The following is a 14897-nucleotide window of genomic DNA, read 5'->3' on the forward strand; positions in this document are numbered from 1 at the left end:
GATGTGATAAATTCTGGAGTGTGTACTTCCCATAAACCTTGCTTTAAAATAGTTTTATGTTATTCCAACATCCAAACTCTTAATGTTTTAAGGACTGGCAAGTAGGTCACCCCATGGGGGTGTGCAGTGGTGAATGAGGACATGTAGGGTCAGTTTTAAAAAGCTGGCAGAGTCAGCTCCTTTTCTCCCCATTTAGCTGATGATAACACATGGATTTGGATATACCAAGCCAGGGGGGCGGCAGATGTCTCACCGACTCTCTGTAAACACTCTGGTCATATTGACCTATCATCTGTCCATCACTCACCTTTCTCAGCTCAGGCTGTCCACCTGACTCATCATAAGGGGCTCAGCGGCAAAACTGCAAACTTCACTAAGATGCTAACAATGTTTCTTTTTCTCTCAAAAACAGTGAGCTTGTTTCATTTTTGGGATTGTTCCAAGTCCTCCTCACAACCCGGTGTGAAAGAGCATCCATATTCAATTTACTCAGTACAGCATACTGACCTTCAATGTGTTTCTTATAAAAAATAAACTTTAATGAGGGCTCAAGGAGGTATGGGATTGCTTGAAGGCCATCTGCAGTAATAGCTTCGCTTTTTAGGGCCATTTCTTTCTCATCTATGTTACAAGCTTTTAGCTTTTTAAAAATATATGTGCTGATTCTTGGAGGAGATAGTGAAAAAAATCTTGCTCTTAAGAAAAGAGGTTTAAAAATTCAGCGGTTAAAAGAATATATATTTATGTTTTTTGACATGATATGACACTAATTAGTTACTTTGAATCTCACTTATTTAACAATGTTTCTTACTGGTAAATTTTAGTTAAATAAAATTGAAGCAGGAAGATCAGTGTTTAATATGTTCTCCCACTAAATGGAAAGATCATATATTCTACTATAACTGCCAGTTTGTTTTCCAAAAAGTTAGTAACAACTGAGACTTTTACCAAAGGCATATGAAAATATCTGTTTTTCGACAGCTTATCAATCTTTTACATTTTTGTCAATTTTTTAGGCCATAAATGAGAACATTATTTGTAAAGTCTCAAAGATGTGAGGCAACATGGCACATTAATAGAATGTTGAGTTGCAGTTACAACATAAGGAGTATGTGGAGGTGACAGGAGATGAGGTTACATATGGGAAGAAACCAGATGGTTCTGGGTGGTGTGTGGTGTGTGTGCACGTACAATGCTGTGCCAAGGATTGGACCTTATCCTGGGGAAACAGGAAAACCGTGGAAGCATTTTACAGAATAGAGTTGTGTGATTAGATATGATTTTGAAGCTAATTTTAGTAGGTTTTTTTTTTGGGTTGATTTCAGATTGCGGGAAGAAAGAACAGTTAGGAAACTTTGATCATATTCCAGAAAGGAGATAATGAGGACTGGAATTGAATCAGTACTGTGGGGATGGAGAATAAGGCACAGTTGTTACAGAGCTGAGGTAGACTACACTCATTGCCTTTGGGTGTTTTGTCTAAATAATTTTCAGATTTGGGTGCCCGAAAAACTGAGAAAATGATGATGCTGTTAATATGGAGAAAATACAAGAAGAGATAAGGGTTGAGGGAAAAGATAATAAATTCAATTTTAGACAGGTAAAGTTGGAGGGGCCACAAGGAATACTTCAACCAAGAGGCCTAGAAGATAGGAGAATTGGGTATGGAACTCAGGAAAGAGCTCTTTCTAAAGATGTGAATTTAGGATATGGTCACATGTAGGCAGTAGTAAATGCCATCTTCTGGATGAGATCAATGGGAGAATATAGCTACTGAGAAGAAAATACGACTGAGATTGGAACTCTGAGGGGTATAACATTCAAGGGACAGATAGAAGAAAAATAGTCCACATAATGAGTGCTTAGAAAATTACTCATTTGAAAGATGACAGTGGAGATTATATGAAAAAGTTGGTACTGTAATGTTATATATATAAAAAAAAAATATATATATATATATATACACATACATACATATATATGTGTATGGTAAGTATTGGCTTCCTTCTAGATTCTGGACCCACCCATTTATTAGTTTATTCTCATACCAAAATCCTGAATGATTACAGTGCCAGTTAACATGACATTCTTGTTAGAACCAGAGTTACAAATCAGTCGCTTCCAAGATGGCCAAATAGGAACAGCTCCGGTCTGCAGCTCCCAGTGAGATTGACTCAGAAGATGGGTGATTTCTGCATTTCCAACTGAGGTACCTGGTTCATCTCATTTGGACTTGTTGGACAGTAGGTGCAGCCCACGGAGGGTGAGCTGAAGCAGGGCAGGGTATTGCCTCACCTGGGAAGCACAGGGGGTCGGGGGATTTCCCTTTCCTAGCCAAGGGAAGACATGACAGACTGTACCTGGAGAAACGGTACACTTCTGACCAAATACTGCACTTTTCCCACAGTCTTAGCAACCGGCAGACCAGGAGATACCCTCCTAAGCCTGGCTCAGCAGGTCCCACATGCATGGAGCCTTGCTCACTGCTAGTGCTGCAATCTGAGATCAACCTGCGATGTTGCACCTTGACGGGGGGAGAGGCATCCACCATTGCTGACACTTGAGTAGCTCACAGTGTAAACAAAGTGGCCGGGAAGCTCAAACTGGGCAGAGCCCACTGCAGCTCAGCAAGGCCTACTGCCTCTATAGATTCTACCTCTGAGGGCAAGGCATAGCAGAACAAAAGACAGCAGACAGCTTCTGCAGACTTAAACGTCCCTGTCTGATAGCTCTGAAGAGAGCAGTGGTTCTCTCAGCACAGTGTCCGAGCTCTGAGAATGGACAGATTACCTCCTCAAGGGGGTCGCTGACCCCCATGTAGCCTGACTGGGAGACATCTCCCAGTAGGGGCCGACAGATGCCTCATACAGGCGGGTGTCCCTCTGGGATGAAGCTTCCAGAGGAAGGATCAGGCAGCAATATTTGCTGTTCTGTAGCCTCTGCTGGTGATACCCAGGCAAACAGTGTCTGGAGTGGACCTCCAGCAAACTCCAACAGGCCTGCAGCTGAGGGTCCCGACTGTTAGAAGGCAAACTAACAAACAGAAAGGAATAACATCAACATAAACAAAAAGGACATCCACACCAAAACCCCATCCGTAGGTCGCCAACATCTAAGACCAAAGGTACATAAAACCACAAAGATGGGGAAAAACCAGAGCAAAAAAGCTGAAAATTCCAAAAATCAGAGCACCTCTTCTCCTCCAAAGGATCGCAGCTCCTTTCCAGCAATGGAACAAAACTGGATGGAGAATGAATTTGATGAGTTGACAGAAGTAGGCTTCAGAAGGCAGGTAATAATGAACTTCTCTGAGCTAAAGGAGCATGTTCTAACCCATTGCAAGGAAGCTAAATACCTTGAAAAAAGGTTAGACAAATGGCTAACTAGAATAAACAATGTAGAGAAGACCTTAAATGAGCTGATGGAGCTGAAAACCACAGCATGAGAACTTCATGACGCATGCACAAGCTTCAATAGCCGATTCGATCAAGTGGAAGAAAGGATATCAGTGATTGAAGATCAAATTAATGAAATAAAGTGAGAAGACAAGATTAGAGAAAAAAGATGGAAAGAAATGAACAAAGACTTCAAGAAATATGGGACTATGTGAAAAGACCAAATATACGTTTGATTGGTGTACCAGAAAGTGACGGGGAGAATAGAATCAAGTTAGAAAACTCTTCAGGATATTATCCAGGAGAACTTCCCTAACCTGGCAAGGCAGGCCAACATTCAAATTCAGGAAATACAGAGAACACCATAAAGATACTCCTCGAGAAGAGCAACCCCAAGACACATAATTATCAGATTCACCAAGGTTAAAATGAAGGAAAAAAATGTTAAGGGCAGCCAGAGAGAAAGGTCGGGTTACCTACAAAGGGAAGCCCATCAGATAACAGCAGATCTCTCAGCAGAAACCCACAAGCCAGAAGAGAGTGGGGACCAATATTCAACATTCTTAAAGAAAAGAATTTTCAACCCAGAATCTAATATTCAGCCAAACTAAGCTTCATAAGTGAAGGATAAATAAAATCCTTTACAGACAAGCAAATGCTGAGAGATTTAGTCACCACCAGGCCTTCCTTACAAGAGCTCCTGAAGAAAGCACTAAACATGGAAAGGAACAACTGGTACCAGCCACTGAAAAAACATGCCAAATTGTAAAGACCATTGATGTTATGAAGAAACTGCATCAATTAATGGGCAAAATAACCAGCTAATATCATAATGACAGAATCAAACTCAAACATAACAATATTAACCTTAAATGTAAATGGGCTAAATGCCATAATTAAAAGACACAGGCTGGAAAATTGGGTAAAGAGTCAAGATCCATCACTGTGCTGTATTCAGGAGACCAATCTCATGTGCAAAGACACACATAGGCTCAAAATGAATAGATGGAGGAAGATCTACCAAGCAAATGGAAAGCAAAAAAAAAGCAGGGGTGGCAATCCTAGTCTCTGATAAAACAGACTTTAAACCAAAAAAGATCAAAAGAGACAAAGAAGGCCACTGCATGATGGTAAAGGAATCAATTCAATAAGAAGAGCTAACTATCCTAAATACATATGCACCCAATACAGGAGCACCCAGATTCATAAAGCAAGTCCTTAGAGACCTACAAAGAGACTTGGACTCCCACACAATAATAATAGGAGACTTTAACACCACACTGTCAATATTAGACAGATCAATGAGACAGAAAATTAACAAGGATATCCAGGAATTGAACTCAGCTCTGGACCAAGCAGACCTAATAGACATCTGCAAAACTCTCCACCCCAAGTCAAGAGACTATACATTCTTCTCAGCACCACATTGTACTTATTCTAAAATTGACCACATAATTGGAAGTAAAACACTCTTCAGCAAATGTAAAATAACATAAATCATAACAAACTGTCTCTCAGACCAAAATGCAATCAAATTAGAACTCAGGATTAATAAACTTTCTTAAAACCAAACAACTACATGGAAACTAAACAACCTTCTCCTGAATGACTACTGGGTAAACAACAAAATGAAGGCAGAAATAAACATGGTCTTTGAAACCAATGAGAATGAAGACACAATGTAGCATAATCTCTGGGACACATTTAAAGCAGTATACAGAGGGAAATTTATAGCACTGAATGCCCACTAGAGAAATCAGGAAAGATCTAAAATCAACACCCTCACATCACAATTGAAAGAACTAGAGAAGCAAGAGCAAACAAATTCAAAAGCTAGCAGGAGGCAAGAAATAACTAAGATCAGAGCAGAATTGAAGGAGGTAGAGACACAAAAAAACCCTTCAAAAAATCAATGAATCCAGGAGCTGATTTTTTGAAAAGATCAACAAAATTGATAGATGGCTAGCAAGACTAATAAAGAAGAAAAGAGAGAAGAATCAAATAGATGCAATAAAAAATGATATAGGGGATATTACCACTGATACCAAAGAAATACAAACTACCATCAGAGAATACTATAAACACCTCTATGCAAATAAACTAGAAAATCTAGAAGAAATGGACAAATTCCTGGACACATACATCCTCCCAAGACTAAACCAAGAAGAAGTTGAATGTCTGAATAGACCATTAATAAGTTCTGAAATTGGGGCAATAATTAATAGCCTACCAACCAAAAAAAGTCCAGGACCAGAAGGAGTCACAGCCGAATTCTACCAGAGGTACAAAGAGGAGCTGGTACCATTGCTTCTGAAAGTATTCCAATTAATAGAAAAAGAGGGCATCCTCCCTAACTCCTTTTATGCGGCCAGCATCATCCTGATGTGTCTGGAATTGGTGGGTTCTTGGTCTCCCTGACTTCAAGAATGAAGCCACGGACACTCACAGTGAGTGTTACAGTTCTTAAAGATGGTGTGTCTGGAGTTTGTTCCTTCAGATATTCAGATGTGTCTGGAGTTTCTTCCTTCTGGTGGGTTTGTGGTCTCACTGACTTCAGGAGTGAAGCTGTAGACCTTCGTGGTGAGTGTTACAGCTCTTAAAGGTGGCGCGTCCAGAGTTCTTCATTCCTTCCATTGGGTTCGTGGTCTCACTGGCTTCAGGAGTGAAGCTGCAGACCTTCGTGGTGAGTGTTACAGCTCATAAAGGTGGTGCAGACCCAAAGAGTGAGCAGCAGCAAGATTTATTGCGAAGAGCAAAAGAACAAAACTTCCACAGCATGGAAGGGGACCCGAGCGGGTTGCCGGGGCTGGCTTGGGCAGCCTGCTTTTATTCCCTTATCTGACCCCACCCACATCCTGCTGATTGGCCCATTTTACAGAGAGCTGATTGGTGCATTTACAATCCCTGAGCTAGACACAGAGTGCTGATTGATGCGTTTACAAACCTTGAGCTAGACACAGAGTGCTGATTGGTGTGTTTACAAACCTTGAGCTAGACATAAAAGTTCTCCAAGTCCCCACTAGATTAGCTAGACACAGAGCACTGATTGGTGCATTTACAAACCTTGAGCTAGACATAGGGTGCCGATTGGTGTGTTTATAAACCTTGAGCTAGACACTGTGCTGACTGGTGTATTTACAATCCTTTAGCTAGACATAAAGGTTCTCCAAGTTCCCACCAGATTAGCTAGATACAGAGTGCTGATTGGTGCATCCACGAACCCTGAGCTAGACACAGAGTGCTGATTGGTGCATATACAATCCTCTGGCTAGATATAAAAGTTCTCCAAGTCCCCACCCAACTCAGGAGCCCAGCTGGCTTCACCTAGTGGATCCCACGCCAGGGCCGTGGGCAGAGCTGCCCGCCAGTCCCGCGCCATGTGCCTGCACTCCTGTGCCGTTGGGTGGTCGATGGGACTGGGCACCGCAGAGCAGGGGGTGGCACCCGTCAGGGAGGCTCGGGCTGCACAAGAGCCTACCGTTGGGGGGGCTCGGGCATGGCAGGCTGCACTGATACCAAGGCCTGTCAGAGACACAACAAAAAAAGAAAATTTTAAGCCAATATCCCTGATGAACATCGATGCGAAAATCCTCAATAAAATACTGGCAAACCAAATCCAGCATCACATCAAAAAACTTACCCACCATGATCAAGTCAGCTTCATCCTTCGGATGCAAGGCTGGTTCAACATATGCAAATCAATATACGTAATCCATCACATAAACAGAATCAATGACAAAAACCACATGATTATGTCAATAGATGCAGAAAACACCTTCGACAAAATTCAACAGCCCTTAATGCTAAAAACTCTCAGTAAACTAGGTATTTTGATGGAATGTATCTGAAAATAATAAGAGCTATTTATGACAAACCCACAGCCAATGTCATACTGAATGGACAAAAACTGGAAGCATTCCCTTTGAAAACCCGCACAAGACAAGGATGACCTCTCTCACCACTTCTATTCAACATAGTGTTGGAAGTTCTGTCCAGGGCAATCAGGCAAGAGAAATAAATAAAGTGTATTAAATTAGGAATAGAAGAAGTCAAATTGTCTCTGTTTGCAGATGACATGATTGTATATTTAGAAAATCCCATTGTCTCAGCCCAAAATCTCCTTAAACTGATAAGCAACTTCGGCAAAGTCTCAGGATACAAAATCAATGTGCAAAAATCACAAGCATTCCTATAAACCAATAATAGACAAACAGAGAGCCAATTCATGAGTGAACTTCCATTCACAATTACTACAAAGAGAATAAAATACCTAGGAATCCAACTTACAAGGGATGTGACGGACCTCTTTAAGCAAAACTACAAACCACTGCTTAATGAAATAAAAGAGGACACAAACAAACGGATTAACATTCCATGCTCATGGATAGGAAGAATCAATATCGTGAAAATGGCCATACTGCTCAAGGTAATTTATAGATTCAATGCTATCCCCATCAAGCTACCACTGATTTTCTTCACAGAATTGGAAAAAACTACTTTAAAGTTCACATGGAACCAAAAAAGAGCCCAAATTGCCAAGACAATCCTAAGCAAAAAGAACAAAGCTGGAGGCATCACACTACCTGACTTCAAACTATACTACAAGGCTACAGTAACCAAAACAGCATGGTACTCATACTAAAACAGATACACAGAGGCCTCAGAAATAACACCACACATCTATAGCCATCTGATCTTTGACAAACCTGACAAAAGCAATAGGGAAAGGATTTCCTATTTAATAAATGGTGCTGGGAAAACTGCCTTGCTATATGTAGAAAGCTGAAACTGGATTCCTTCCTTACATCATATATAAAAATTAACTTGAGATGGATTAAAGACTTAAATGTAAGACTTAAAACTATAAAAACCCTAGAAGAAAACCTAGGCAATACCATTCAGGTCACAGGCATGGGCAAAGACTTCATGACTAAAACACCAAAAGCAATGGCAACAAAAACCAAAATCGACAAATGGGATCTAATTAAAGTAAAGATCTTCTGCACAGCAAAAGAAACTATCATCACAGTGAACGGGCAACCTACGGGAAGGGAGAAAATTTTTACAATCTACCCATCTGAAAAAGGGCTAATATCCAGAATCTAAAAGGAACCTAAACAAATTTACAAGAAAAAAACAACCCCATCAAAAAGTAGGCAAAGGATATGAACAGACACTTCTCAAAAGAAGACATTTATGTAGCCAACAGGCATAAAAAAAAATGCTCATCATCACTGGTCATCAGAGAAATGCAAATCAACATCACAGTGTGATACCATCTCATGCCAGTTAGAATGGCGATCATTAAAAGTCAGGAAAGAACAGATGCTGGAGAGGATGTAGAGAAATAGGGATGTTTTTATACTGTTTGTGGGAGTGTAAATTAGTTCAACCATTGTGGAAGACAGTGTGGCGGTTCCTCAAGGATCTAGAACTAGAAATGCCATTTGACCCAGTAATCCCATTACTGGGTATATACCCAAAGGATTATAAATCTTTCTACTATAAAGACACATGCACATGCACACATATGTTTATTGCGGCACAATTCACAATAGCAAACACTTGGAACCAACCCAAATGTCCATCAATGATAGACTGGATTAAGAAAATGTGGCACATATACACCATGGAATACTATGCAGCCATAAAAAAGGATGAGTTCATATCCTTTGCTGGGACACGGATGAAGCTGGAAACCCTCTTTCTAAGCAAACTATCACAAGGATAGAAAACAAAACACCGCATGTTCTCACTCATAGGTTGGAGTTGAACAATGAGAACACATGGACACAGGGTGGGGAACATTACATATCAGGGCCTGTTGGGGTGTGGGGGGCTGGGGGAGGGATAGCATTAGGAGAAATACCTAATGTAAATGACGAGTTGATGGGTGCAGCAAACCAACATGGCACATGAATACTTATGTAACAAACCCACACATTGTGCACATGTACCCTAGAACTTGAAGTGTATATCTATATATAAAAAAAGAACTTAAGTTACAAATCATAATTCATGATTAGGTCATTATGAGTCATTAAATAGCAAAAGCAAAGCATTGTTATATGCAGAAAGTGCCTTCACTCCATGGTAAGATCCTTGCCAAAATTGAGACAGTGCTGTTGCAGGGCCCCATTTCCTTAGCATACACTGTGAATGATTCCCCCCACCCCCCCACTGCCTGGATTGGTGTGACACTGAGGCCTTGCTGGCTGCTGTCAATCTTTTTGTTCACCTTTCATGAGGAGGCTGGGGTATATAATGGGAAGCCTGCATATGGACAGGAAAGGGTTTTCAGGACAGGACAGCAGCAAAAATCATCTAAAGGGCATGCTTTTCTGATAGTGTTCCCATGTCCTAAGGATGGCAGCATAGTCAAACTATTTAGGCAGTCAAGGAAAAAGTGGTTCAGGGAAGAGTTGAATTAGCTTGGTGAAGCTAGGGCTAATTTTTCATGAAGAGCTACATATATGTTTCCATGGAGGTTGGGTGGCTTGGAGAATGCCTTTTAAGCTTAAGCTCTTTTTTCAAAAAATTATTATTTTCTCGAGATGAAGTCCCACTTTGTCGCCCAGGCTGGAGTGCAGTGGTGCATTCTCAGCTCACTGCAACCTCCACTTCCCAGGTTTAAGTGATTCTCCTGCCTCAGCCTCTGGAGTAACTAGGACTACTGGCGTGCACCACCATGCCTGGCTAATTTTTTTGTATTTTTAATAGAGACAGGGTTTCAACATGTTGGCCAGGCTGGTCTCGAATTCTTGACCTCTGGTGATCCCCCTGCCTCGGCCTCCCAAAGTGCTAGTGAGAGGTGATGGTGTGCTGGCAGCCCTTGCAGCCCTCGCTCACTCTTGGCACCTCCTCGGCCTCGGCACCCACTCTAGCCGTGCTTGAGGAGCCCTTCAGCCCACTCTTGCACTGTGGGAGCCCTTCTCTGGGCTGGTCGAGGCTGGAGCCAGCTCCCTCTGCTTGCTGGGAGGTGTGGAGGGAGAGGTGCGGGTGGGAACTGGGGCTGCGCTTGGTGCTTGTGGGCCAGTGCGAGTTCCTGGTGGGCGTGGGCTTGGCAGGCCCCGCACTCAGAGCAGCCAGCCAGTGCCACTGACCCCAGGCAGTGAGGGGCTTAGCACCCAGGCCAGCAGTTGCAGAGGGTGTGCCAGGTCCCCCAGCAGTGCCGGCCCACTGGCACTGCACTCGAATTCTCGCCGGGCCTCAGCTGCCTCCCTGCAGGGCAGGCCTTGGTACCTGCAGCCTGCCATGCCTGAGCCTCCCCTGCACCGTGGGCTCCTGCACGGCCCAAGGCTCCCCGACGAGCACTGCCCCCTGCTCCGTGGTGCCCAGTCCCATCGACCGCCCAAGGGCTGAGGAGTGCGGGTGCATGGTGTGGGACTAGTGGGTAGCTCTGCCTGCGGCCCTGGTGCAGGATCCTCTAGGTGAAGCCAGCTGGGCTCCTGAGTCTAGTGGGGACTTGGAGAACTTTTATGTTTAGCTAAGGGATTGTAAATACACCAATCAGCACTCTGTGTCTAGCTCAAGGTTTGTAAATACACCAATCAGCACCCTGTGTCAAGCTCAAGGTTTGTAAATGCACCAATCAGTGCTCTGTGTCTAGCTAATCTAGTGGGGACTTGGAGAACTTTTATGTCTAGCTAAGGGATTGTAAATACACCAACCAGCACTCTGTGTCTAGCTCAAGGTTTGTAAATGCACCAATCAGCACTCTGTATCTAGCTAATCTAGTGGGGACTTGGAGAACCTTTATGTCTAGCTAAAGGATTGTAAATACACCAATCAGCACTCTGTGTCTAGCTCAAGGTTTATAAACACACCAATCAGCACCCTGTGTCCAGCTCAATGTTTGTAAATGCACCAATCAGTGCTCTGTGTCTAGCTAATCTAATGGGGACTTAGAGAACTTTTGTGTCCAGCTCAGGGATTGTAAATGCACCAATCAGCACCCTGTCAAAACGAACCAATCAGCTCTCTGTAAAACAGAACAGTCAGCTCTCTGTAAAATGGACCAATCAGCAGGATGTGGGTGGGGCCAGATAAGGGAATAAAAGCAGGCTGCCCAAGCCAGCAGTGGCAACCCGGTCTGGTCACCTTGTTCTTTTGCTCTTTGCAATTAAATCTTGCTGCTGCTCACTCTTTGGGTTTGCACTGCCTTTATGAGCTGTAACACTCACTGTGAAGGTCTGCAGCTTCACTCCTGACCCAGCGAGACCACGAACCTACCAGAAGGAAGAAACTCTGAACACGTCCGAACATCAGAAGGAAAAAACTCCGGACACACCATCTTTAAGAACTGTAACACTCACCACGAGGGTCCACGGATTCATTCTTGGTCAGTGAGACCAAGAACCCACCAATTCCGGACACACTAGGCTTAGAGGTGTGAGCCACTGCACCCGGCCCTTTTAAGCTCTTTCTTGAGAAATTTCTTACAATTTCTATTTGGTGGAAGAAAACACTTTCTGTTCTAGGATTTTCACTGTACTATAGCTAGTGAAAAACATGCCTGCTTCTGGCCGGTTGCGGTGGCTCACGCCTGTAATCCCAGCACTGTGGGAGGCTGAGGCGGGTGGATCAGGAGGTCAGGAGAGCGAGATCATCCTGGCTAACACGGTGAAACCCTGTCTCTACTAAAAATACAAAAAAAAAAAAAAAAAAAATTAGCCAGGCGTGGTGGCGGGCTCCTGTATTTCCAGCTACTTGGAAGGCTGCATCAGGAGAATGGCATGATCCCAGGAGGCGGAGCTTGCAGCGAGCCGAGATCGCGCCACTGCACTCCAGCCTGGGTGACAGAGTGAGACTCCATCTCAAAAAATAAAAATAAAAACAAAAAACCGTGCCTGCTTCTTTTTCTATTGTGAGCTCATTAAGGGCAGGGAGTGTGTCTTGTGTTTTCCGTGCTTAGCTAGTTGTGTGGTGCTCAACAGATGCTACAGAAATAAATCCCTGCATGTCACAGAAGCTAAACTCCATTCTTAGAAAGACATACTGCAACTAGACTTAAATATTCAATTTTCTCTACATTTGCTTATACAAACAGTAGTTTGGGGATTTGAGTGATATACGCATAATTGATGTGTTAATTGATGTGTTAGTATACATATAGGGGTCTTCAAACAATTACAATATAATATTTCTTGTTCAAAATTATGCACTATGTTGTCTGAAAGAAAAGCCAATTGGGGTCTAATTGCTTTTTTAGGCAGTAAATTACCTCAAAATCATAAATTGAATAAAAATCTTCAGAATTTAGATAAATTTTTACGATTATTCTATTGGGTTTAATAATTGATCAATATGATGAAAGAATTACCACACCAACTAAAAGTTTCTCCTATGAAATGTTTTCTATAACCTTAATAAAAAGAAGAAAAGAAAAAAGGAAAAAACCAACAAAGTCTGAGGAGAATCAGAATAAATGCTGAGGAAATATCTATTTCTGCTTCTGCCACTAAATTATTTTGTTTTTTAAAAACCTTTTTAGTCTTTAGATTGTATGAGATCCAAAGCCATAACAGTGTCAAACATATTCTTAGAACCTGAATCCTAGACCTTAAGGCAACATTAAAATTCTATGCTTTTAAAGTTGAACATTCCTAAGAAGTTGGCAGAGGTCATTAATTATTTCTAAGGATCTTGAGGTATATTGAAAAAAGAGATTTAAAGAATATTACTGTGGGCAGGCATGGTGGCTCACACCTGTAATCCCAACACTTTGGGAGGCTGAGGCGGGCGGATCACGAGGTCAGGAGTTCAAAACCAACCTGGCCAATATGGTGAAATTCCATCTCTACTGAAAATACAAAAATTAGCTGGGCGTGGTGGCGTGCACCTGTAGTCCAGCTACTTGGGAGGCTGAGGCAGAATTGCGTGAACCTGGGAGGCAGAGGTTGCGGTGAGCCAAAATCATGCCACTGCACTCCAGCCTGGACAACATAGCGAGACTCAGTCTCAAGAAAAAGAAAATACTACTGTGGTATATTGATTTTAAAAATGGCCTCAGTGTTCTACCCCTCCTTGTAGCCAACCTTTTGTAATATGACCTCAAAGAGTAGAGTCTATTTCCTCATGCCTTGAATCTGGACTGGCCTTGTGACTTTGGTCAATTTCATGTTTTGATAGTATGCCATCTCTGAGCCTAGACCTCAAGAATAATTGTCCTCTTCTGTCTCTTCTGCAGTATTGCTACCATAGGTTGGTCTAGTGGAGTGGGAGAGACCAGTTGTCCCAAGTAAGATTATCTTAGGCCAGCCTATCTCCATCTGACTTGCCAGTAGCCACATAGTTGAGCTCCACTGAACCCAGCTCAAAGCAGCAAAATTAGTCAACCCATAAGACTACTGAGCACAAATGTTTATTGTTGTACGCTACTATGCTACTGAGATTTTGTGGTTGTTATTTTTATTTTACAGATAGTAATATTTTTGTAAATACAAATCAGAATAACAATTATAATAGTGTATTTCTTTTATGCTTTTGGGGGACCTTGGGCAACCTAACAGAATAACATGAAGCGGAGCCCAACAGTTCGCTTTCTAAATGTACATTGTGTGTCTCTGGCTACTCTGGCATCTAAGTGACTGAATATATTGAATATTTGCTTTGAAATAAAAATTATAATGACCATTGTTCAATATTCTTGAAAAAATTGCAAGCTAATCTATGCAATTAATTTTAAGGAAACTCCATTTATTGTAAAAATCTGAATACATACATTCTAAATTTGAGGTTGCAAACCGACATGCCTGTGGAAGTTTGGCATGCAATATAATTGAGACACTCATGTTTGGTATAAAATACTAGGCAGTAGGGGGGAATTGGCAGAGTGAAGGACACGTTTCCAATCCAAAGGAATTAAATTCAAATTTTTAAGAACATTGTGCAGGCCAAACAACACATATATGAGGATCAGCTCAATCCATGGGTTGCCAGTTTACAACCTCTATTTCAAAATTTTGATTTCTGACCTATGTTCAAGCATTACCTCACATTTTATCTTTGTCAGGTTTGGGGCTGAATTTTGCAATTAGAAGAGACTGAAAGAAGACTGAGATGTTGTATGTTATTTGCCTCCTCCATCTGCCTTCAAGTACTACTCAGTATATATTAGATTGGTTCCAGCGTCTTTCCGTTTTATTTCCTGTCCAGGTGTAATGAGACAGAATTTACTCTTCTAGAAAAGTAAAATATTCCCATTCCGGAAGACCTGTCTGTGCGATAGTATTTGGAAACAATGATTGTAACTGTGGTATACACACCTCCCCTTTGGTGTAAAGGAGAGGTTCACCAAGGCACCAACCTGGCACCAACTTGCAGTGCTTTATCACGAGCTGTCACAGCCCACCTTGAAATGAGTCTTATAAGTAGGCTGAAAGCATTGGCTTTTCAAGATTTTAACACACACACACACAGTTTCAGGGTAGCTGCAGGACATATTTCTCCCTGAATATTAGGAGAGGTAAAACCAAACATCCATTAAAATGGCCTTTTGAG

The 14897-nt window shown here is 42.0% G+C and overlaps 1 protein-coding gene across 7 annotated transcripts in view; it reads left to right on the forward strand.

Moving 5' to 3' along the window:
- Positions 1 to 14897, forward strand: part of GRIK2 (glutamate ionotropic receptor kainate type subunit 2) — a 1183164-nt gene that overhangs the window by 174032 nt on the left and 994235 nt on the right. Inside the window, exon 4 of one of the 7 annotated variants that reach the window (XM_063605420.1) lies at positions 14410 to 14493. The exons of the other annotated variants lie outside the window; for them this stretch is intronic. The gene's annotated coding sequence lies outside the window, so the exon portion shown is untranslated. The remainder of the gene's footprint in view (positions 1 to 14409; positions 14494 to 14897) is intronic. 7 annotated transcript variants of the gene reach the window in all.

The sequence above is a fragment of the Pan paniscus genome, chromosome 5, assembly GCF_029289425.2.
Source record: "Pan paniscus chromosome 5, NHGRI_mPanPan1-v2.0_pri, whole genome shotgun sequence".
Classification (NCBI taxonomy): domain Eukaryota; kingdom Metazoa; phylum Chordata; class Mammalia; order Primates; family Hominidae; genus Pan; species Pan paniscus.